Here is a 27,259-nt window from a genome sequence, read left to right as displayed (position 1 = left end):
TACTTGCAGTTTTCTTAAATAAAAAATTGCCTTTTGAACTAATGACCTTAATGAACCTTAGTCAACAATCCCTTACAAAGCAAAAGCATTGCTTTATAACAGAAGGAAATGTGTTAACGTTTTGCTTTATACAATAGTTTCTGCCATAATGTAACGCATATAAAGTAGTTTAATTGGAAAGAGTTACCAGTTGGTATACTACCAAATTCCATTGGTATACAAAGTGAAGATGACATCAATTGTCAGACTGAATATCATCTTAATTTCAATAATGTTCAGTATTTAAAGGCAACAGGAAATCATTCTACTCTTTCCTTTTCCTACTATCTCTTGTACAGAATGTTTCATTTCTGATTATGATTACACCATTCAGGTATAGTTGTACTCAAAAAACAAACTGAATGCAATCATGCAAGTTTGCTTACAATTACTAAAGTTATAGGACTAACATTTAGGTAAAATGAAATCCTCTACAACCTTTAGTTCATGACCTGTCTCAACTCATTTCTCTACAAAGTAAATAATTAAAATATTTTATGTCAAGAATAACTTCTTTAAATATTCATTTATAAAGCACTTTGATTTAAACCGAGAGATTTTTCATTTCATTACAATAATTCTAATTTATTTAAACTATGACAAAAAAACAATGAGTTTATGTTATTTAAGACAACCTCTGTAACGAAATAATCAGATCTACAAAATTCTATTTTTTATTTGTAAATTAAATATTCAGAAACAAACTGTACAGAGTAATTACACTCATGTCCTTACAAGTGACATAATAAAGGAATAACTTTATCAATGGAAGTGCATCCACTGGAAATATACATCTATGTAAACCACCAGTCTAATCTTTTCATGGGAGGCTAATTAATCTCTTGTGGAAAAGCAGTTTTTGATGCAATATTTAAACTAATGAATGCACAGTCATCGATCAATTATGTGCTTTCACCTGGTTAAAAGAACGCTGATCTCAAATCCACTTCCTAAAAGGGATCCTGAGCTTTCTTTCATTTAAATTGAGGGGGAGGTTGGTTAAACAGTTTGTAGTTTGGATAAAAATAAATTCTAAACAGTTAAGTGAATGAATATACTAAATCATAAAAGAATTAAAATAATGAACTTACAATTACATAAACTACAACTACATACACTTATCTGAAATAAATATGAATGAAGATCAAATCAAACGATTCTGTTACTTAAATTATTTATTTGAAGGAAATATAATTTTTTGTAATTTGTCATGTATTATCTTAACTGTTCGTTTAATAGACAGAGAACATTGATGAAAAAATGAATGGCAGTTTCTTTAACGTGTGTTATCAAACAATCAACAAAAAACATTTCTTTTCTTCCAATATCAAAATAAAATCATTTTTAATTACTACATTCAGTATTTTATGTTAATTATAATACTTAATGTTAAATTAAAAAAAAAAAATTAAGGGAGTAAAATATGCACGATGAATGTTTAAGAAAACACTTATTAACTTGTGCACATTAAAAGTTTCATTCTTCCTTAGTTTTTCCTTCCAGCCACAAAATAAATTCAAATTGTTTCATCAGATTATATCACAATTAAACTATTTAAATATACTTCCTTACTTCAATTATTATTAAAATAAATTTCAAACTAAAAAACACTCAAAAATTATTTACAAAGAATGTTATTTGAAATCTAAAACTAAATGTACACTAAAAAAGATAATATGATAAAATAATAATATATAAAAAACAATACTTACAAAATGCTAGCAATAAGTATTTCTTCCAGTGCTTGTAAAATAAAACATTTCTTAAACGATGTTAAATATATTTTAGCTTGGAGGATTACAAAGGAAATTAATTTTCTAACTTTATAGATAGAGTAGACGATTAAAGATTTCTTGTTTTTTTCATTTGTTTCAACATGTAACATCTCCAATGAGCACCTCCATTTTTACTTATGAACCTGATTTACAGTAAGATCCTTCATTTCTTTTCTAACTAAACCTATCATTGCATCCCTATAATAGTTCCATTAAACATTCATATCTAAGAATTTAAGATTTATATCTCACCAGAAAATTTAAGAACCAACCGGTATCTATAACTATATAGGCATTCTTATGTCTGCGATTTGCAGAAATTTTAATACAATATATTTAATTTTAATCTTATATGTTTTGATTCATGTTTCATATATAATGACAAAGACGAGTACAATTTTCATATTGCTCGATTCTGTACTTAATTGCTGTAACATGCTTGGAAATTTTTACATCACCACCATTATAAAATATACGTATTTTAAATACCAGTAGAGGTTCTCTTTTGATTTATAAGTGTTGTTTATTTGTTTTTAATTATTATTTTATCATTATCTTTCTTTTATTTTTATTAGGCATTAACTTTTTTATATACTAATTCCTCATTATCTATTATTGATAAATGTTTAAAAACTGAAATGGTCATCTAGGTTAGATCTTACATAACACTTTTGCAAGCTTTTAAACATTTTTTAGTTTATATTTAATTTTTTATTTTAAAAATAAAACTGAGTTTTTTATTTTTAAAACTTTTATTATTAATGTTTTTATTTATAGATGAATCAATGCAACTTTAGATGAATTAATGCACCTTTTCTTTAAAGATTTAGTATACAATTTCTTCTCATTTTCATTTAAGATCGGCAAGCTCTTCCTATCTGTGATCTCAAAGATAACAATATAAGTATGAAAGGGTAGGCTATTTAAGAGATGGTAAAAAAAATTTTATGCAATTTAAAGCCAGAAAATATTTACTAATGTATTATCAATTATTTATTAAAAAATTCTATTATGAGTGTATTTTTTGATGAGTAAAAACATTTTTGTCTTTTATCCTTAACCAGCCAAAAGATGATCTAAAATTGAAAACTTTATTGTAAAAATCCATTGTCAATATTTTTTAATATCAGAAATACTTTGAAATCATATGTTTCAATACCGAGAGCTATTTTTCCCCTTTAGCTTGTTTCATAATTTTGAAAAATGTAGTTTGTTGACTGTCAAATAAATTATGACTGTTGTGAAAAACTCATTACTGTAGCTTCTACTACATTGTAGTCATTTAGTGACAACTATTATACTACATAGGTTTGCTATTATGCTCAGAAAAATTAACAGGAAAATACAGTTGACAATACTGTTAGAAACAAAATCATTCACAATAGAATATTACTATTAATATGTTGTTCAGTATACACATACTGTATAATTAAATAACTATTCTTTAATTTTGCATAACAAAAAACACAAGTCAAATTTTAGTTTTTGTGTTAGCACAATTATTATTTTTTGTTTTAAGTATTATTTTTTATTATTTGTTTTTTAGTACAACAAATTAAAGATCGTTTAAAAAAAGTAAAATTGAAATATATCTATATGTAATTGTTTTTTTCTTGTTAAAAACTTGGTTACAGTAATTGTTGTTCCTTCAATTTCTCAGATCTTAGCAGATGCTAAAAAATCATTTTTTTCTCCTGCAATAACAGTTTCAGTTTCCTCTTCTTCTAATTATAATGGGTATATCTGCAGTTCCCTTGACCGATTCAAATTTTGTACAACTATAACACAACTCAACGATTGAAAGACAAATTTTGATCATAAATCTTTGGTGATCATGACTGATATCTGTATGAATGAGAGGATTATCATCCTGAGATTTTTTTTAATTTTCATGGAAAGTGGTTAGATCTTCTTTTGAAAGGTTTTCTGTAGCTCAAGAACAGAAAAGTAAAGGTAGGTCTTTTACTCTAGCAATAATACTCATTGAATGATTCAAAATGGTACCAATTTTCTCAGTGTGGCGTTGTTTAGTCAAACAGATAAACAATATTCGGCAGAGAACAAAAAAGACAGGTCTGATGTTTTTAAATGGCTTCTCATGTAGCACCAGATAGCTTGTGCAGGATATTTGTTTTTACCAGTTTTGAGTATAGTATATAAAATAAACTTGTTTCTCTTATTTGTAACTTTATTGATTCATGTAAATAATAAGACAGTGCATCAATAATTCATTTTAGAAATCGCTACACTTAATTCCATACTGTAATAAATCTCAGAAAAAAATGAAATACTTGCTTTCTTTCTAAAACTAATGATCTTTTTAAATCCTAAAATATTTGAGTAACTGGATGAATAAAGTTATTCTACTTTCCAAATGCATTTTGAGAAGTTTGCTTTATATGATTAGAATCTATTTGAATTATATCAACAAATAACTTTGTACTAAAACTGATATACACTGATAAGCTGGGTGGAATATCTTCCATAATAAGATAACAATTTCAGATCTTATTTATGGTTAATTTTTCACCCAACAATTAAAAAAAGTAGATTTACCTATAAATGTTTCCCAAAGATGTTTACATTTTCTACTAGAAAAATTCATTCACATAAGTTAAGATTACTGATATACTACACTGCAAAATTTATAAGATGAGCCAAATCATCTAGAGTAATTAAAAATTAGTTGCATCACAAAAGATGAAATGAGGAATGCAATATACATGGATATAGATCACTACAATTTTTTTTAAATACAAGCTCATAAAAATTATCTATATTTTCTAGATTCTATATCCAGAATAAGAAAAAACTAGCAATTTGAATCTGATTCATGAAAATATGTGGTTATGTTTGTAAAACTTATAGTAAGTAAATTTCTACATAATTATCCAGATTTGGCCTTGTAAAGGTTCATCTGGACGATTGGTGTTTCACTGTATGCAGAATCTAATATCCTTACCACTTCATTTTCAACTTCTAAATTTTCTAATTTAATCAAGTTGGTCTCTTCAATTGCTAAACGATCTTTATCGATATTAAGTAGTTCCTCTTCCAGCTGTAATAAATCTACTTGCTGTAATATAAAAACAAAAAAATGAATGTAACAAAATAAAGATTTTTTTTTTGTATAATTTATTAAATAAAAATAAATTGTTCCTGTAATTCGCTTAGCATACACATATAGGACAGCCACAGTTAAATTATTACTATTATTATTAGGTGACTTTAATACGCCAGGTTTTGCTAAATATTATCAAAAAATGTTGCAACTCATCTTATAGATTTTTCTACAAATTGCAATCTTTTACAATCAAATAATCTGTTAAAACTCTTGTGGTAATTCTCATGAGTTTGTTTTTTTTTAATCTTACTGAGATTATGTTAATATTGCATACAGTAAAATTTTTTATCATGGTAAATATCATTTACCTTAGAGATAATATTGCCTAAGATTTTGAATTCTAATCTTATAGCTAATTAATTCATACCAGATATTTTTATAACATTCAACATTTACTAAATAGGAGTTTGATTGTAAATAATATTTATTTTTTATAATGCCACATAATATTGAAGTTTGTGCGTGAAACATGGAAATTGAATTTTGTAGCAAATGAAAAGTGCCATGGCTGACTGGGATTTGATATTAATTACTAATATAGAATTTTTTTTGAGAATTGCTACTACATATTAACAATGTTGTTGATAATCATGTACCAAAAATATTTATAAAAAATGTAATTGTTGAAGCAGTTCTCTACTGAGAATTCACACAATTATTAATTAGAAAAACTTCAATAAGTTTCAAAAACAACATACATCTATCTTATTATTAAGAATTACTTAAGAACAAAATATTTGTAATACTCTTAGTCATAAGATTTATTTTTTAATTATACTGTTAAAGTTGAGGAATCTTTATCTAATGATTCCAAAGATTTTTAAAATAAGCTAACAAAAACGATGATAGATCTATTTTAGGTGGCCACAAAGACAGAGGGAATGTCCTCAACACTGATGTGGCTAATGGCCAATGTCAGAGGTCCCAGGGCATCCAAATGCAGGATATTAGAATCTACGGTGGTGTTGGCTATATAGCCGACACCACTGCTATCACATACAATATTGTATGTGATGGCAGTAAGGTGGGAGCCCTTCAGGCTGAACAGCATGTATAGGAAGTTGGCAATCTGCGTGACCCAACTATATAGAACAGTCTCCTTGGATGCTTCACTAGTGTCGGTGGGGGGAATGCCACCATTGGACCTCATCGCCAAGGAAAAAAGGGACAGGACCACAGAAGGCAAAGAGCCGCATGTTTATTGAATAGCAGGAGGTGGAAGAATTCAAAAGGACATTAGAGCTATATTTTGATCCCAGAGGTAGCTGTATTGGTCAATAGACCATGGGTCATTTGGGGTCTACATCTGCAGGATTGGAAGGAGGTGTACAGATCAATGTCAGTATTGTGAAGAAACTAACACAATGGAGCACATCTTTTTCATGTGACCCAGGTGGAAGGAAGAATTGCCATGTGATGGTTTGGACTCGCTGGGGGGGTCATGCAGTTGATGCTCTTGTCTGGTGAGGGTTGGACCATGTGTTCACAGTGGTTTCAGGTGGAGTGCTCCACCAGAAACTACTAAAGGAAGAACATGAGGAGGGCAGCATGGATGTCAGTTGAGGGTAGTGCTGGGCACCAGTCATTGGGGGCAGGTGGCAGAGGTACCTCGACATTGCCATCAGCAATGGCTCCCATGAAATGCATTCCTGCCATCTAAGACCAGCATAGCTGTGTGGGGTTAAGAATCTACTTGTATAGTATATATTGTCGTAAATATCATGTGAATGTGGTGTGTAAATATTTGTATGAATGTGAGGTGTACCTGTGACACATGTGGTGCTAAGGTTGAGCCTTTACGTCAGTTCCAGCACCACGTTGCATGAGGGAGTGGGTTTTTAGTGGGCCCACTGCAGTAGGTGGTGAACCTTACACACCCAGTATGTATGGGCTAGTTTTTTACTTAAAACATAATCACAATTTCTTTCTCTGAATGCATCATAAATGATACTCGATGGAATTAAACTTTCTTCCTTCAGATTTGCCACAATCATCGTTTTAAATCTGAATAGCTTCATTCTACAGTTGCTTGTCCATAAGAAAACATTAAGATAAGTTGTACCATATTCCAAATATCACTATACTCTTTAAAAATTAATTACCAAAAAAAGCATCCAGCCTTAATTTATCCCTCTGAAATTCATTGAAATTAATTGGGCATTCCAACATTTCCTTCAAGAAACAATTTAAATTGCTGTAATACTGTATTATAGATATTTGAATTGATTATGTACAGTGTAATAAAAAACTTGCTTTAAAAATTTGCAAGCCATCAACGCAAAATAGATAAATTTTTATCAAAAATGATTCATGAAAACTAATTGAATGGATTTTTTTCAAAACTTTATTTAAATAAAATCTTTCTCCATTTACCCAAATATTACGGTTAACTTAGCGTTCAAAATCCCTTGTATTTGAATAGATGCATGAAGTCACGTGAAAAACTGCAACTCAAATCACATATGCAGGAACCTATGGAGGCACAGTTTATAATATTTAAACTACTTCGGGAGAGAGTTGCATGTAAATTTCATTTTAATAAAGAACAAAGTTAAATACCTAAGAGACTATGCTCATCCTGGTAGAATAAGTAGGGGGTGTTTATCAATTCACATATTATTTCTACATCGTGCAAACCAAAGTGATTCAAGCATTCACAATAAAGCCTTATACTCCTGAAAACATATGATATTTCCGACATGAATTCACCACAGAAACCTATAATATGTCATAAAAATAATAACAGTGAAAATCAATTGAAATAGTATCATAATATTATAATACAATTTGACAGAAGTTTTTTCAATATTTCTCAAACATCACAGTGTAAACTAAACAAGAACATTATGAAATGATGAAAATTACACGTGGAATCAATTGTTTTCTTTCTTAGACTTTTAGTGGATACAGTATACCTTACATCTATTCAACCACCCATTTTGTTACCTTTATTTACAGTAAAAATTTCACTAAAAACAAACTTAGTTAAAATACTGTAACTTTAGAAAAAGTCAAATTTTACAATATCTCCAGGGCACAAATAAATATTCCTGGGAAAATAAGCAAAAATACAGAATTCCAGAACATTTTCAGTACTGAAAAACGACTTCTAAATTCCAAGTTTCAGAATGCACGGGAACCCTGTGTAAAGAACGGAGTGCTATTCAATCTTTTAATGGTCAAAAAGTGAAAACGATCAATATTTATCATCAATAAAAGCAGATTTATACTGAAATAAAGAGTAAACAGAATATGGAAAGGTGATATAAATTTGTAATTTATAAACTGATGCTCAAGAATTATCATTGAAGGTTTGAATCAAGTTAATAAAATATTGGAAACTAGATACAAAACATTTAGCGAGTAGCACATTTTCTTCCTAGTCATGCCAGTACCTCAATGAAATTGCATTGAAAAACTTGGACTACGACAAAATTTGTACACAATACATTTCCCACCAATTGTCTGACCGACACAAAATCAGGTAATATTGTCAGTGTGCTTTTTCAAAAAGAATCATGTAGATTATGTTTAGTGATTTTCATGATCAGACTGTTTTTGGTAGTAAGATCTAGGTGCCTCATTACATTCCAAAGTAAGAAACGGTCACTTGAATGAAATCATCCCAACTCTTAAAAGCACAACAATCCAAGCACATTCTTTTATGTCACAAAATCTCATGACGGAAATTTGTTGGGATTGAAAGGGCATTCTTTTAGTAGAGTTTTCATAACAAATGGTACTACAATAAACCCTGATTAGTATTTCTTGAAGCATTATTGTTCACAACAAGTCTAGTTTTGTACTGCAGCTACAACTCAAGCTTTTTTCAGTAGTTTTGGACAAGAAGTTCTCATTCACCCATCTCATAGTTTGGTCCTTGCTCCAAGTAATTTTCACTTATTTCCTAAGCCTATGAGTTCAAAGGTAGAAAATATTTTAGAAGTTAACTGCTTCCAGTCAACAATCGGTTAAACAAATTTATAGAGGATAATAACAATAGAATTTAAAGCCAAATAAATAGATATAATTAATCCTTAAATCTAAATTACACAGAGAAATAGTTTCAGACACTGTGTGTTTAAACAAATACAAACCACAAAAGTAGATTTTTTTTCTTAATTTTTTTACAGTTAACAAATGGTACTTATCCTCTGTGTCTTATCCTGGTGACTTATCCTCTTACATGTATAGATTTCTGAGAAAACCCCTGTCGATAAACTAACAGCTGACAGCATTTCTCCACTAGCAAATATAATCATTTATTTACAGGTTAGAATGGATAAATTATTTCAATTAGTTATTTCAGATTGCAAAATTTAAACATCAAATGTTTTCAAATTTACCATAATAAATCCTGAAAAATTAAGTCTAATCCAATTTAAAGAAAGGCATTCTCTTTCAATTTTATTTATTAGGGGATAAATTTGCAAGTATCAATAAATGATGTAATTTACAATGTTAAGAAAGTAATATAAATAACTAAAGAAAGTAAACCAAACAACACAGAGATAATAAAAAGGTTATTTTTTTGTTTAACTTATTCATAAAATTTGTAACAAGATCTTTTTTTTTTTTTGTCTTCAGTCATTTGACTGGTTTGATGCAGCTCTCCAAGATTCCCTATCTAGTGCTAGTCGTTTCATTTCAGTATACCCTCTACATCCCTAAAAATTTGTTTTACGTATTCCAAACGTGGCCTGCCTACACAATTTTTTACTTCTACCTGTCCTTCCAATATTAAAGCGACTATTCCAGGATGCCTTAGTATGTGGCCTATAAGTCTGTCTCTTCTTTTAACTATGTTTTTCCAAATGCTTCTTTCTTCATCTATTTGCCGCAATACCTCCTCATTTGTCACTTTATCCACCCATCTGATTTTTAACATTCTCCTATAGCACCACATTTCAAAAGCTTCTAACCTTTTCTTCTCAGATACTCCGATTGTCCAAGTTTCACTTCCATATAAAGCGACACTCCAAACATACACTTTCAAAAATCTTTTCCTGACGTTTAAATTAATTTTTGATGTAAACAACTTATATTTCTTACTGAAGGCTCGTTTAGCTTGTGCTATTCGGCATTTTATATCGCCCCTGGTTCGTCCATCTTTAGTAATTCTACTTCCCAAATAACAAAATTCTTCTACCTCCATGATCTTTTCTCCTCCTATTTTCACATTCAGTGGTCCATCTTTGTTATTTCTACTACATTTCATTACTTTTGTTTTCTTCTTGTTGACATTATTTAAAGATATTAAAAATTTATATATTTTTTTGGTAAGTTATTACAGATAAATTTTCACAATTTTGATTCAAACAGTATTCTGAAAATCTCTAGATATTTGGTGTAGCTTTCTTGATTTGGGATCAAAATACAGCTATCCCTTATACCTATAGCAAGTGTACGTACAGTTTTACATCTCTGGATTGCTAAGCCAAAATGTGTTGTTATTCGGAATCCAACATGAGTGATATTCAGAAAACAATTAAGGAAGTACCAAAAAATAGCATTTTGAAATAGATAGACATACAATACATAGCTAAATAAAAATTTTACATCTAAACAGGGTACACAATTTAAAACCCAAAACAATAAAAGGCTAGTTTGATCAGTAAATAAAGACACTCATTCAGTACCTATAACTTTAAGCAATTTACTATATAAAAATATAAAAGCTATTTACTTTAAAAATATATAGAAAAACCACTAAATAGTCATTTCTTGAATTGAGTCCTACATACACACAAGGCCAATTTGAAGTTGTTTAAAATCCTAACAATCTAGAATTAGTTAGATAATTTATAAGTATTCATTTACTAAAATACTCTATAAGAAAAATTTACATGGTTTATTAACACTATGAAATAATCATCTTATTCATCAAAATTTAGAAACCATTAACTCAGTCTACAAGGTAGAAGAAGTTTCACTGCTGACAGTTCAATTGAGGGGATAATGTATTGTGACATAATGTTGTAGGGGTTGAGAATGAAAATATTTTTACTATTTTGTCCACTGTGCAAAAAACTGAATTTAATTTTCCAGGTTCAGTTACAAAATTTTTATAATCTCCTAGTTTTCAGGGAATAATCTTTTGCCTTTATCGTCTATAATCGTACAATAATGTTTCCAACTGATTTTTCATAATATTAAGAGATAATTTTGTTATTTATTTTTCTTATTTTTCACTCTTCTGTTGATATTAAAGTATTGGAAAGAATGTTTAAAGATTTTAAAACCAAATACAAAAAAAATATGTAGACAAAGAGTTCAAAAGTAAATCAGTAATATAAAAATGCTGTCAAGTCTAGATGAGCAAAATATAAGTATCAGGGAATTGAAGGAATTAAAAGCCGTTCTAGCGGAGCAAAAAAAAAATCACTAGAGATTACTGAAACAGAAAAATTTGATCCTCTATGAAATTGAAAAAACTGAAAATTAAGGCAAAAAAAATTCTACATGATATTATTCAGCAGTATTAAATGGTAAAATGCCAGTTCAAGTGTCTGTGGATAATTTAAATTATATAAAAAATATAGGGTGATTATTTTGATAAGGCAAACTGTAATGTTATTTTCAAGATTATACAAAAAAATGAAAATTCTCTGGAACACAAATAAATTGGAGGGAACCAGGATTTTTGTTACGGAAGAGTGCAATAAGGAAGCAAATATGATGAGAAAGAAGGTAATTAAGATATAAGTTAGGCAGCAGGAATCAAACAAAACAGTAAAATGAGAGGGAACAACTTCTTTAGAACATAGAAAACTGCATTACACAGAACTATTGAAGGTACATGGAGAATATATACAAGAGAAGAATCAGAAAAGGGAGCAAGGAAGCGATCGGCAAGAGTTTTAAATTATATTAAGAAACACAAGATCATCAAGCAGAACAATTTTATGATGATAAAGCATGTTTTATAACATCTTAGAATACGGAGGAGTTTTGCAATATACTGTATTTAATCTCACTACTAATGAAACAATGTGCATTCCACTAAAACATGAAATAATTTGTTTTTTAAAAACTTTCTAATTTCTGTGGTAGTAAAGTATTCTGTGACCAATATGACTGATACATTATGACCAAAAAATAAATTATATATATAAATAAACAAATGGGTAACGTAAATAGGAATATGTCAATTTTTGGTTAAAAAAGTTTCATAACAGAAACCAATAATTAGTATAACAAATTTATGGCTAATATAAATTACTTTTCAGGTAGGCCAGTTTGATATTATATATGTGTATTTCTATTAGTAGTAATGTTGGATTAGATCTAATGCATTGTAATGATAGTATTAAAAACAGTTCCTAAGCAAAAATATTAATACCTATTTTCCAAATCAGAATGATTGGATGAATTTATGACCAATAACATATCACAAATCGGTTTTGTAATTACTGTATTATAAATATCACCATTTTAAAAAAAACGCACACAACTAATACAATAAAATAAACTAATAAATGAAACTTTTACATAACATAATAGTCTCATAAACACACCAAACTTTAAACGCAAAGTAAACACTGAAATATAGAATACTGGAATGGACACTGTCTATGCCCAACGTAAGCGGAAAACGAACGTTAGACAAATAGATTTAGAGGTATAGTTTTCATCGTGTCGCGCAATGCAGCATTGTACCTAACGTACCGTCCTTTCAGAAAGTGATTCCATAAAACTTAATTGTAGTTGATATTAAGTGATAAAATCTCATAATTCTATTTAATTAATAGAAAAATTTCAATGTTTATGAATATTAAATAAATGTTGAGTTAATCATTGTATCATAAATGTTTTTATAAAAACGAGAGATCGTCACAAACTTTTTGAACGGACTGTTAACAAAGAGGTATACCTCTAAATCAGCTGTCTTTGTTGGCACGGATTTCTAACGCTATAGCCCATTCCAGTATTTCTATATTTCAGTGAACGTAAACGACTTACATAACCTGAATATACACGTATTTTGTTTTCAAAAAATATCCAGTAAATGCGGTAAAAAATTTTAATTCGTTCTTTATCAACAAAAAACTTTCCTACGAGTTTAAAATAACTAGTTCCGTTCTTTCTCGGTTACCTCAATACAATTAAATATTTAATTATTTTTACAGTAATGGAATATTGAAACTGTACAACATCTTTAATAAAGAAAATTCATTCCAATCAGGTATAAAAATTATTTTTTAAATGTATGTAATTTATTTTAATCTGATTATTTTTTCTTCTATTGCCGATTGAAATTTTGCAAAACAAATCGGTGTACATAATATGTAATTAATATAAGTAAAAACCACAATCAGTTGTGTGCAAATGGACACAAACAACATTTTTTGAACTTGATCAATGTGCTATTTTGACTTCACAGTCAATTGCTTTATATAAGTTTTAGATATCCTTGTTCAGTATTAAAAAAAATATGTTTATCTACATCATATAACTTCTATAAATTACAATTCATATTTCCTGCTATCAAAACACAATCAGATCTACCAAAATTAAATAAATTACTTTTACTAATTTCTTCAATAAAAATAAATTATCTGTAATCACTTAACTGAAATACTTTTAGTTCAAAAATATCAGATTTTAACTTATTACAGTATGCTTATTCATTAAGATTCTACTAGCACATATAAATCTAACCTGGTTGTTAAGCTTGTGATATCTCAATTTACAAATGAATATAATTCCTCTACCTTGAGTACTGACTACAGCTAAGCCCAATTGCAGTTACCCAACCCTCTTTTTCTATTTTAAGATAAGAAATGAATTCTGTACTGTGTGAAAAAATGCCAAGCCTGATCAGGATTTTTGAAAGTTGTGGATAAAACAACTCTTTTTTCTAAATTCAGATTGTTAACAACAATTTAATTTTACGTAAATTATCCTTATTATAAATAAAATAGGTAAACAGTGCTAACTATTATAAACAGTTTTGTTTCTTATAAAGAAATCAAAATTTTTCCTTAATGCTTCATATATTTTGATGAAATAATAAAATAACGGGTTTATTTAATAGTGTAAAGAAAAGATTTAGATAAATATGTGTACAATTTTAACTGCATTTGGTTTAAGCGTTCAACATCTTATGTATTTCTTAAAATAATCACAGAAGATCCTTTAATCTTACAACCCAGACTTTACAATTCTGATTCTCAAATGTCTGTGTCGTTTTCTTAGTCTTTCTTACCATTTCATAAACAATACTCTTCCCAGAACATAGATTAAGTATACAGGTATTTTACATGACATTCATGTGGTGAATTGAGAAATTTATTTTAACATGTCTTCTTTTTCTTAGATCTTCATTGATGCTTTTTTTATTAAATTTCACTAATGTAAATAGTGTTTTTATTGAATCCAGCTTGTTTTTAGGGATTGTTACGGATCTACCATTTATCTTTTAATCTTGCAGACCAATTTCCCACACAAACATTTCTTCATATATTCATTACTACTACTTTGTTTCAAAAAGCATATCCTTCAGTTCCAAATTTGTTGTCTTAATGTTCTTTTTTTGGTTCATAATAATTTAATTATTATTATTATTCTTTAATTTAATTATTATTATTATTCTTTAATTTAATTATTATTATTATTCTTTAATTTAATTATTATTATTCTTTTAAAAATGTCTTCCAACGTTACACAGCTGTATTTATATAAATGGTTTCTCTACAGTCTTGATGGAGATAGATTTTCTTGAGAAATACTGAAGACATAATCAGCCTCGGTAATGTTCACTGAGCTTTGCAATTTAACATTAAAGAGAGTAGTCAATGGAGGTCCTCTTTATGCAAGGACCATAGGATGTTATTTTGTTTTGTTTTTTTTTTGTCTTCAGTCATTTGACTGGTTTGATGCAGCTCTCCAAGATTCCCTATCTAGTGTTAGTTGTTTCATTTCGGTATACCCCCTACATCCCACATCCCTAACAATTTGTTTTACATATTCGAAACGTTGCCTGCCTACACAATTTTTCCTTAAAGCGACTATTCCAGGATGCCTTAATATGTGGCCTATAGGCCTATCTCTTCTTTTAGCTATATTATTTCAAATGCTTCTTTCTTCATGTATTTGCCGCAACACCTCATCATTTGTTACTTTATCCACCCATCTGATTTTTAACATTATCCTTTAGCACCGCATTTCAAAAGCTTCTAATCTTTTCTTCTCAAATACTCCGATCGACCAAGTTTCACTTTCATATAAAGCGACATTCCAAACATACACTTTCAACAATCATTTCCTGACATTTAAAGAGAAGACCAATTTGGTCTTCTCTTTCTCCACTTTCCTCTCAATTCTTCTGTATAGAATTCTAGTTAAGATTTTTGATGCATGACTAGTTGTTCTAAGAAAATTTTCGTATATTTTTTGTTAAAATGCAAATTGAAAGCAAAAAATTAAAAAAAACAGACAATGCATAAACATGCATGATTTAAAAATAAATATATCAAGCTAATAGAAATAAATATGCAAAAATTAAAAAAAGCTATCAATGCGATCGATAAAATCAGATTTATTTTCCTAAGTTTAAAAAAAAGAGAAATAAATACTGTCATTAACTAATATTCAATTAAATCATTAATCAAAAAATTAAAATGTTACAATTCAATTATGCATAAATAATATTCAATGCATATATATTAATTATTAGTTTCAGGAATGTTTCTGTATGGCTATCCACACTGCAATCCTGTTTATTAAATTCTAACTTGACATTACAATGACCTAAAAACCGCTTGGTCTATTCATTAACTTTATTTAAAAAATTGTGACAGTGTATTCTAATCTATATTTAAAACAGTTATTTATCTTGAACCCTAATATAGATCTTAAAGCAGCAGATATTTAGACACAGAAAAGAATTATTTTATTAAATATTAAATTCTGCATATGAATTTTATTAAATATTAAATTCTGCATATGAAAAAAAGTACTTTTTTAGGAACATATTTCTTTTTTCAAAATAAGACAGAGATTCTAAGCAACTGACAGCTAATTACAGGTTATTTTAATTAGAAGGATCAGTCAATCACTAAAGAGGAAAATGGCAACAGAGGAAAAACTGTTTAATAGAATAAACTTAAACTATCTGATGTTCAAGTCCAATACCCCTGACATAGAAAATATCAACTGTCCAAAAACAATTTCCTTCATTACAACTCTTTTGTTTATTTCAAAACGCTGGCACCATTCAAAATCTGTAATGTAATCTGTAATCTCTAAATTAAACCAACCAAAATTCACTAGCAGCTGTGGTATTTAGTGTATTAATAATGCAAATTTTTCAAAGCGGATCGGGCAGAACAACTGTAATCAATTTTCATCATAGTAGAAGACTGATGGAAGTTTCTATTGACGCTTTGCAAAATTGCGTTAATGGTCTTTGTCACAGACAGATGCATAAAAATTTGGGAAATTACTGAAATTTGTATTACAAGTATCAGTCTATTCCATCATCCATAATAAGCTGAAATACTGCAAAATATATTCAAGATGGGTGCTGTGAAACAGTCAACTTGAATTCAAATATGTATGAAACTTAAACAATGATTTTTAATGGATGGTAATGCTTTATTAAATCGCATAACTTGGATTCATCATTTTGATCTAAAATTCAAACATCATACCCACCAGGAAAAATTCATTACCTAGACATTAACCGGTAAAGTGATCCTAACAATGTTTTGGGACTAAAAGATACCATCTATTCCTATTATTTGGAAGAAAAATGTACGTACAGCAAGTACTATTGTCAGAGGCTAGAAAATAAAATGAAATCCCCCAATAAGGACATGTGCCCCCACACTGCACAAGAGTCATAAGCTATTCAAAAGTCAGGTCGGGAAGTGTTGCCACATCCATGTTACAGTCTCAATCTCACACAATCAGATTTTTTTTTGTATCGTCCTTTCGAAGAGTTTTTGTCTCATTAAGCTTGGCAATAATAAGCAGGTCCAGAATGGCTCAAAGACTGAGGTAAATTACTCTTTATTACTGGAATAAGAAAGCTCATAGAAACATACAAGAGTTTACATATAGCCAGCAAATTATGTTGAAAGTAGTGTTATTTGGAAATTGCAGTGTAGTTTGAAAGTTTTAGTGTAATAGTCCTCCTCTATGAATCATGAGACCTTGCCGTTGGTGAGGGGGCTTGAGTGCTCAGGGATACAGAGTAGCTGGACCGAAGGTGCAACCATATCGGAGAGGTATCTGTTGAGAGCCAGACTAAGGAATGATTCCTGAAAGAGGGCAGCAGCTCTTTCAGTAGTTGTTAGGGGCGTGAGTCAGGACGACTTAAACGGCCGTATCAACATCACTCAGTCCTCTGAGTACTGCGCAGCTGAAAGCAATGGAAAACTACAGCTGCTTTTTTTCCAAGAAAATGTGGCTCTGCATTTTCACATATACAATAATGGAGGCGCCTTCCTTGGTAAAATATTCCGGAGGTAAAATAGTCCCCCGTTCGGATCTCCGGGTGGGGACTACTAAGGAAGGGGTCACCAGAAAATTAAAAAATAACATTCTACGAGTCGGAGCGTGGAATGTTAGAAGCTTAAAAAAGGTTGGTAGGCTAGAGAATTTAAAAAGGGAAATGGATAGGGTAAACGTGGATATAGTAGGAATTAGTGAGGTTCGGTGGGAAGAGGAAGGCGACTTTTGGTCGGGTGACTTTAGAGTAATTAACTCAGCGTCAAATAATGGGCAGGCAGGAGTAGGTTTCGTGATGAACAAGAAAATAGGGAGGAGAGTGGAGTATTTCAAGACGCATAGCGATAGAGTCATTGTAATAAGGATAAATTCAAAACCTAAACCGACAACGATTGTTAACGTCTATATGCCTACAAGCGCCCATGATGATGATGAGGTAGAATGTGTATACGAAGAGATTGATGAAGCAATTAAACACGTAAAAGGAGATGAAAATTTAATAATAGTTGGAGATTGGAATGCAAGCATTGGAAAAGGCAAGGAAGGAAATATAGTGGGTGAATACGGGCTGGGCAAAAGGAATGAAAGAGGGGACCGACTTATAGAGTTTTGCACGAAGTATAATTTAGTAATTGCCAACACCCAATTTAAAAATCATAATAGAAGAATATACACTTGGAAAAAGCCAGGCGATACTGGAAGGTATCAGATAGATTATATCATGGTTAAGCAAAGATTTAGAAATCAACTCGTTGACTGCAAAACTTACCCTGGAGCAGACATTGATAGCGACCATAATTTGGTGATAATGAAATGTAGATTGGGGCTTAAAAACCTGAAGAAAAGGTGTCAGATGAATCGGTGGAATTTAGAGAAGCTTGCGGAAGAGGAGGTAAAGAAGATTTTTGAGGAGGACATCGCTAGAGGTCTGAGTAAAAAAGATAAGATAGAAAATGTAGAAGAAGAATGGGAGAATGTTAAAAAGGAAATTCTTAAATCAGCAGAAGCGAACTTAGGCGGAATAAAGAGAACTGGTAGAAAACCTTGGGTTTCAGACGATATATTGCAGCTGATGGATGAACGTAGAAAATATAAGAATGCTAGTGATGAAGAAAGTAAAAGGAACTATCGGCAATTAAGAAATGCTATAAACAGGAAGTGCAAACTGGCGAAAGAAGAGTGGATTAAAGAAAAGTGTTCAGAAGTGGAAAGAGAAATGAACATTGGTAAAATAGACGGAGCATACAGGAAAGTTAAGGAAAATTTTGGGGTACATAAATTAAAATCTAATAATGTGTTAAACAAAGATGGTACACCTATATATAATACGAAAGGTAAAGTCGATAGATGGGTGGAATATATTGAAGAGTTATACGGAGGAAATGAATTAGAAAATGGTTTTATAGAGGAAGAAGAGGAAGTTGAGGAGGATGAAATGGGAGAAACAATACTGAGATCTGAATTTAAGAGAGCATTAAAAGATTTAAATGGCAGAAAGGCTCCTGGAATAGACGGAATACCTGTAGAATTACTGCGCAGTGCAGGGGAGGAGGCGATTGATAGATTATACAAACTGGTGTGTAATATTTATGAAAAAGGGGAATTTCCGTCAGACTTCAAAAAAAGTGTTATAGTAATGATACCAAAGAAATCAGGGGCAGATAAATGTGAAGAATACAGAACAATTAGTTTAACTAGTCATGCATCAAAAATCTTAACTAGAATTCTATACAGAAGAATTGAGAGGAGAGTGGAGGAAGTGTTAGGAGAAGACCAATTTGGTTTCAGGAAAAGTATAGGGACAAGGGAAGCAATTTTAGGCCTCAGATTAATAGTAGAAGGAAGATTAAAGAAAAACAAACCAACATACTTGGCGTTTATAGACCTAGAAAAGGCATTCGATAACGTAGACTGGAATAAAATGTTCAGCATTTTAAAAAAATTAGGGTTCAAATACAGAGATAGAAGAACAATTGCTAACATGTACAGGAACCAAACAGCAACAGTAGCAATTGAAGAACATAAGAAAGAAGCCATAATAAGAAAGGGAGTCCGACAAGGATGTTCTCTATCTCCGTTACTTTTTAATCTTTACATGGAACTAGCAGTTAATGATGTTAAAGAACAATTTAGATTCGGAGTAACAGTACAAGGTGAAAAGATAAAGATGCTACGATTTGCTGATGATATAGTAATTCTAGCCGAGAATAAAAAGGATTTAGAAGAAACAATGAACGGCATAGATGAAGTCCTACGCAAGAACTATTGCATGAAAATAAACAAGAACAAAACAAAAGTAATGAAATGTAGTAGAAATAACAAAGATGGACCACTGAATGTGAAAATAGGAGGAGAAAAGATTATGGAGGTAGAAGAATTTTGTTATTTGGGAAGTAGAATTACTAAAGATGGACGAAGCAGGAGCGATATAAAATGCCGAATAGCACAAGCTAAACGAGCCTTCAGTAAGAAATATAAGCTGTTTACATCAAAAATTAATTTAAATGTCAGGAAAAGATTTTTGAAAGTGTATGTTTGGAGTGTCGCTTTATATGGAAGTGAAACTTGGACAATCGGAGTATCTGAGAAGAAAAGGTTAGAAGCTTTTGAAATGTGGTGCTATAGGAGAATGTTAAAAATCAGATGGGTGGATAAAGTGACAAATGAGGAGGTATTGCGGCAAATAGATGAAGAAAGAACCATCTGGAAAAATATAGTTAAAAGAAGAGACAGACTTATAGGCCACATACTAAGGCATCCTGGAATAGTCGCTTTAATTTTGGAAGGACAGGTAGAAGGGAAAAATTGTGTAGGCAGGCCACGTTTGGAATATGTAAAACAAATTGTTAGGGATGTAGGATGTAGAGGGTATACTGAAATGAAACGACTAGCACTAGATAGGGAATCTTGGAGAGCTGCATCAAACCAGTCAAGTGACTGAAGACAAAAAAAAAAAAAAAAAAAAAAAAAAAAAAAAAAAAAAAGTGTAATAGTGTGTCATTGAATAAATAATCATTTTTCTACAGTCATTTGTTACTTAAATTTTTTAGCAACCTCGTAGATTTGATGAATGAAATAAATTAAAGTAAATACTAATTGTAATTCTTTAGGACATTAATAGAAATTGTAAACTTTGCAATATACAATAGAAATTGTACATTTATAGAAATTGAAAACTTCTGTTATGGCATTTGTTTATATAACATAAAGAATACAGCAGCAGTCTGATGAATGGTAATTCATAGTAACTCCTAGAATTTTTACAACACAGTTTATCTTCTTAAAGGGAACAGAAACGGAAGATGAGAAAGATGACAATCCATTCCTTCCCTTTCTGATGGTTTTTTTTTTATTTTGATAAAACTGATTATGCTCTCAAAATGAAAAGATAAATAATTTCTGCACACGTAACTAGTAGAAATTACTTATCCCTTACATTGTTAAATGACTACATTAAAAATAAGCCTATCCCATAAGCCTTGTTATATATGTAATTTTTTTCCTGTTTAGCCTCCGGGAATCACTGTCAGGTATTACTTCAGAGGATGATATGTACGAGTGTAAGTGAAGTGTAGTCTTGTAAAGTCTCAGATCGACCATTTCTGAGACGGGTGGTTAATTGAAACCCAACCGCCAAAGAACACCGGTATCCGTGACCTAGTATTCATATCCGTATAAAAGTAACTGCCTTTACTAGGACTTTAACATTGGAACTCTCGACTTCGAAGTCAGCTGATTAGCAAAGACACGTTCACCACTAGACCAACCTGGTGGGTTGTTATATATGTAATTAACTAAATAAACTCACAGAGAAGATCATAAGATCAACTTAAAAGTCACGCATTAAATTGTTAAAGACTAAACAAAAGTAATAATTAATTAGATATAACACTTCAAAAAACTATTCAAATAACAAAAAAATAAATATATTAAAAGAACTATGTTTTAAACACAACACATGATCAAAGAAAAAAAAGAAAAAAAACAACTTTGAGATTTACCAGTAACATTGATAGCAAAAGAATAATTTTAACAAAGATGTAATTAAAAAGAATACTTATTACAAAGTAGTTATAATACTTATACTAAATAAATAATGTAGAATCATAAAATTGTAAAAAAATGTTATTAACATCTGTTTCTAGTTACAGGCCAATTACTTATTTTGACAAACCTTGTACAGCTATTTACTAAAAACACTACAATCGTTAAAAACATTATTTAAAAATTATTAAAATAACAAAATACGAGTTAAAAAGAATAAAGACATTAAGCTCATTTTACAAACAACACATATGAAAAAAGCCAAGATGAAAATAGATAAAGTTTTAAAATTAGTTCATATGAAAATTAAGTCAATATCACAACAATGACATATCCCAAGATATAAAAAAAACTCATACTACCTCCTAGCTGATAATAATTAGCTATATAAATAAAAGTAGCGTTATAATTAGATTATCCAAAGAAATTGTTAAAAACTAGTTTAATTATAAAATTACAACATTTATATATAAATTTACTAATTTAATGTCCACATCTGGTAACAAAATAATCTATTTTGACACCCTAGTATAGTTTCACACCAAACAGTAGTCGATTAAAAAATTAAAAAAACAGTTTTAAGATTTTAGCTTTGTTTTAAGTAAAATAAGACTAAATTAAGTTTTTTTAATATAATTACAATAAATATTTTTGTATTTTAAATGTTTAAAGTAATTAAGTTAGGGCCAACATTTTTATTGATCTCTTAAATCCACAAAAACAATCATTATCTAACCGATAAAACAATAAATATATATATATATATATACAGAAATTTATTTAACAGATAATACGGATAAATGAAGAATTTCAGCGATTAAACATTTTTTTTTTTAAATTGAATTATATTTATACAAATGTATAATTTCAACAAGTTAGTAAAACGATACAAAAATCTAAATAAAAATGATAGTTATAAAATAACCCTATTACAAAAACTTGAGAATAAATGGTTTAATATGTGAATGCACTCTGGTGGATGTTGTAGAATATATAGTTTAAAAACAGTAGGTGGTAAAAGGGACAGATGTCATATGTTAATTTATAACATAAAAATAAATTAAAATTATGGAAGAATTAAGAAGTCAAAGGGAAGAGAATTATTTAGAGATGCCACATGAAGAAATCACATAGTAAAATCACATGAATACCTATGATAAAAATCACACGCTACTTCAAAAATATATAAAATAAAATATCGTTTTTTTAATTGTGCAACAGAAATTAAAATAAAATTTTAAAATAAGCGTGTTAGATAAGGTAACCACTACCACCGGCATTTAACGACCATAAGATTTAAAACTTTCATACTAAAATGGAAATACCACAAAAGCAAACAGTTTATTCTAATCGACACCATCACAGAATGTGTATAATTACTTAGAAAATAAAAGGGGCTGACAGAAAATGAAACACTGATAACAAAAGAAACCTCTAAAAAATCAGTGAAATTCTATTACATACATAAAAGGTGAAAAAAAAAACAAAATATGATATTTACCTGCAATAACTGTATTAACACATTCATAAAGAAGAGACATAGCTGATGTACTGAAATTAAAAAAAAACACAAAAAATTAAATCTTAAATGCAAGAACAGAATCAATGCTTATAAAATAATTATTAATAAAGAAACATGAAACTAAAGGTGAAATCAAGTAATTCCAAAACTAATCTATAAAAAAAAAGACTTGCAGCATATCATCAGCACGAGTACATACAAGTGGTTCTTTTATAACAATTGCAATACACAGATTTTATAACCACGGGCTTGATCGATCATATCAGTAATTTCATTGTGGACACTAAAGTAGAAGAGAGGTAATATTAATTTTGCTTTAACACTATTGAAATCCTTGAAGATCTACGAAAGGACTAAGCAGGCTTATAGCAATGAAGCAGATAAGGTGTTTCAATAAGCAATCAGGTATCAACAAGATGAAAGCATTATTTGAAACAGCACAGGAACTCATTTCTGTTTTAAACATGCATCACCATCTGCCAATCTTAGCAGGTTCAGTTGTCCAGAGATCCTGAGTTAGGGCAACTGACTGTCCAAAAATCCTGACGACTTTGAACAATTTCAGTTGAAATTCTAAATTTGTCAAAATCATGTGGAGGTCATATCTAATACTGAGAAATGGATTTACGGTTACAATCCAGAGACTAAGCAGTTGTTTCACAGTAGAACAGTCTTTCTTTCTCATTTTCATGGTGAAACTTATACTGCAAGATAACCATTCTTGTACACCATATCTAGTAGCAGTAACAAACCAGAAGAACGGTATACAACTTCAAAGGGAAAAGATATTACTACCAAATTAAAGTGGGATTTTTTCTATAATAGACTTAGTCTTGGAATTAGTTGACCGCTTTATATTACTAAAAAAAACCAAATTGAAAAAACTACATCTTGAAATATTTTATGAAAATTCAACAAATATAAAGAATTTTTAACTATACATCTTTTTTAGTAAAATTAAAAATCTCCCTACATTTATTGAATTTTCATCAATATTTAAAAATATTATCTTCTTTCAGTATTATACTTTAATAAATGTGCTAGTCTAAAAAAATAGATTGTTCTATTAAATATTACTTTTTTTAAAAGATGACATATCTAAAGTAGACACCTGCATATTGAAAAATCATACTGTAAAAAGAAATTGTATAAAAGTATTAATATCATTCTCATAACAAACTAATCAAAAATTAAATTAACTATATATAAAAATATTATATGTCCAACTTCACTAATAAACCTACTTGTATAAGAACTAATGAAATCCTCTAAAAGAATTATAACAAATAAAAATACTAACTATAAAAACAATCAAACAAAGTGAAGAATTAAGCTATTAAAAATTGTATGATAAATTTGATACGATAACAACAAACAAAAATTATTATTTTTCACTAAATTTTAATTAATAAAAAAAATGAAAGATTAAATAAAAAGTAATATTTTAAAGAAAAAATTAAACGGAAGCAAAGTTTTAGTATCGGCACACCAAGAAGCCTAATGCAAAAAAAAAGTTATGAATTTATATTTATTTATTTTTTTAAAGAAAGTAAATAAATATCAGTTTGTTAGATTCACAAAATTAAAAAATACAAAATAATAAACCTTTTTATTTAGTTTTAAAACTTACTGAACCTCAAACTAAACTGTTGTGCTGTGAATTATATAGAGTTTATAACAGAAATTTAATTTATTCATAAAAGTTATTTTTTTTATAAACACATGATTACACGTTCTATAGAACACACATTTACATCACATGTATTATTTGTAATACATGTGATAAACCACAGATAATAAAAAACTGCTCAGACAGTGAAAATTGTTAAAAGATTAGAGCAGTATCACAAAATACAACAATAATAATAAGCAAAAAATAATAATAAAGTGTCTGATTATATTAATACATAAAATAATAAAACTATATGAAAATAAATAAGCAGATCAATATTAATGAAAAATTATTTTCCTTCATGTTTCTATCATTCTTCATAACTGGTTGAAAATGATGGTGAATATTGAATTCACCATATTAATACAATATTAATGTAAGGTTTTTATTGAAAAAAACCTTACATTAATATTTGTGTTATTGTAAATATATTAGAACTCAAAAATAATATTTCATCATAAAAAGGGTATTTGGAAATTTAATTTCCGTTTAATGTTAATGAATAGGACATATCTCGAAACCAATGGAATTTGATAAAAGTTGTTTCAACCACCTTATAATACAAAAACATGATTGTGTTACCCGGTTTAAATAATTTTAGAGAGCTGAAGAAACGTTAAATTATACAGCATCAATCTTCAATTATTCCACAATTAAATTAAGTTAATGAAAGTACCCTCTTTGTATAGCAATTGTTTTTGATATGAATTGTTGCAATATTTCCAATGAAAAAGATACTAGTGTGTATGCTGACAGTAAGAGCTCTAAATTTAGCCTAAACAGTGCATTAATAATGAATTACTAAAATAAAATATCAGCTGATAAAATAGGCTAGCTGAATATTCAAATTTATTTACTTTTTATATTAAGAAATCATTAAGAAAATGTCAGCTGCTGACTGAATTGTAACAACTTAATACTTTAACAGGTAAGAAGGGCAATTCTTTTAATTATAAGCATAATGAAGAAGAATCAATGTTTGAGTCTGAACACCTACAGTCTATAGCGACTAGGATTTCTTTAAATATGTTAATGATGCAGGAGAAGATGTGTTCAGTGGTCCTAATAATTAACAGTAATTGAAGTATTGTGTTAGGTTACATGAACAATCTGGTCTGATTTAAGGTGGATTTGTTCTATTTTTAGTAGTATCTCTGACACTTATTTTAATCTACATTAAAATAATATATATATAAAAAATTCTTACCTCGACCAACAACAAGGGTAATCTATCTAAAATAAACGTATAAGCATATATATCCGCTGGATGGAAAGATGGCCGCTGGATCCATAGCTTCGTTCTGTTACGCACGTAATTCACTGTCTCTCCCCATCCCTTCCACAACTAATGTTTATAGCTTGGAAGGTTTATTCTATGTAAATGTTGAATGTCAAATACGCAACGGAGTAAATTACCTGATGCCGATTTTGGCAGGCAAGGGGCCAAGGGTGAAGTAAAAGACAGGTTAATTGGCAACATGGCACCTGTGAATACCTAATGTTAGAATTATTTCTTATATAAGCTTCCTATTAAGATTCTCCGTATATTAAGAGAGGGGGAGAATGCAGAGACTCTCTCCCCTCGTTTGACTCTCGTTCTCTTGGCTCGTGTCGAAATTCATCAAACTGCGTGTGTCAAAATGTGTGTTAGGATGATGAAAAACTATATTTGTTTATATTTTCTTAGCTGTTTCCATTATATTCAGCGATGTAGAAAAAATAAACAAATCTTACATAATAATAATATTAGCTTACATTTTATTTCTGGTAATTTATTAATCTATTAAAAGTGTTGTTAACGAATAACGTTGTCATACAGTAAATAATGTTTTATTTCTCTTCTGTAAGTGTTTTAAAAATTTTCTGTAATGTTTTAAAAATCGTATCAAATTTTGATTATTTGTATTTTACGTGAATCTAGACAACCGTTTAGAAAATAATTGTACGTGTAAACTAGGTAAGTTCTTTCAAATAATAATATTTTGTAATAAGAAAAATGGTACACAAATAATGTGATTATTGGTTAACTTATGGGAATTTAATGAACTAAACGTTTTGCACATTTTGTTTTGGCAAAAATCATTTTTTTAGATTAGTCAAATATATTTTTATTCTTGTTATTTTAATTAAAATTAAGTATCTGTACTTAATTTTTATAAAGTAATCTGTTACTTTATAAAAATATGTAACTAAAATAATTTGCTTTCAAGTAAGTCCCGATATATTAGAACAGGGAGTTTGGTGAATATTTTGTATACTAAACGTTTTATTTACGTATTTCTATTTAAAAGTTAATTATTTCGGGTATCAATATTCTAATAAAGTTCTGTTTTTTTGTTTAGATTTCTGTTAATAACAAAACCTTTTGCCTGTGTCTACATTTGGTGATTAATAAATTAGCTATCTATTTTAGAAACATAAATTGCCTTCGTTGTTTAGTATGAAATACTTAACAAATATTTTCTCACTTTTCTTTGAAACCTACATTGATATGTTCTGCAGATCAAAACGGTCGGTTTTTATGTTAGATGGTCAGACTTATTAACTTTTTTCGACAAAAATTTAGCCAAAAGTTTTGTTCTGATTTTTTATTAGCCAGCCGTGATAACTTACAATTGTACAACATA

The 27,259-nt window shown here is 29.3% G+C and overlaps 1 protein-coding gene across 9 annotated transcripts in view; it reads right to left on the bottom strand.

Annotated features, from left to right (window-relative positions):
* LOC142324667 (polynucleotide 5'-hydroxyl-kinase NOL9-like) overlaps positions 1 to 26,192 on the bottom strand; it is an 81,405-nt gene extending 55,213 nt beyond the window's left edge. For 7 of the 9 annotated variants that reach the window (XR_012756350.1, XR_012756349.1, XM_075365543.1 and 4 more), the window contains exon 1: positions 4,777 to 4,890. The gene's annotated coding sequence lies outside the window, so the exon portion shown is untranslated. Of the gene's footprint in view, positions 1 to 4,776; positions 4,891 to 22,939; positions 22,990 to 25,839 lie in introns of those variants that run through there. The other 2 variants (XM_075365540.1, XM_075365539.1) reach the window with 2 other exon arrangements.
* Between the last annotated feature and the right edge of the window lie 1,067 nt (positions 26,193 to 27,259).

This window comes from Lycorma delicatula, chromosome 5, assembly GCF_047948215.1.
Source record: "Lycorma delicatula isolate Av1 chromosome 5, ASM4794821v1, whole genome shotgun sequence".
Classification (NCBI taxonomy): Eukaryota; Metazoa; Arthropoda; class Insecta; order Hemiptera; family Fulgoridae; genus Lycorma; species Lycorma delicatula.
This window is presented reverse-complemented; position numbering and strand designations above follow the sequence as displayed.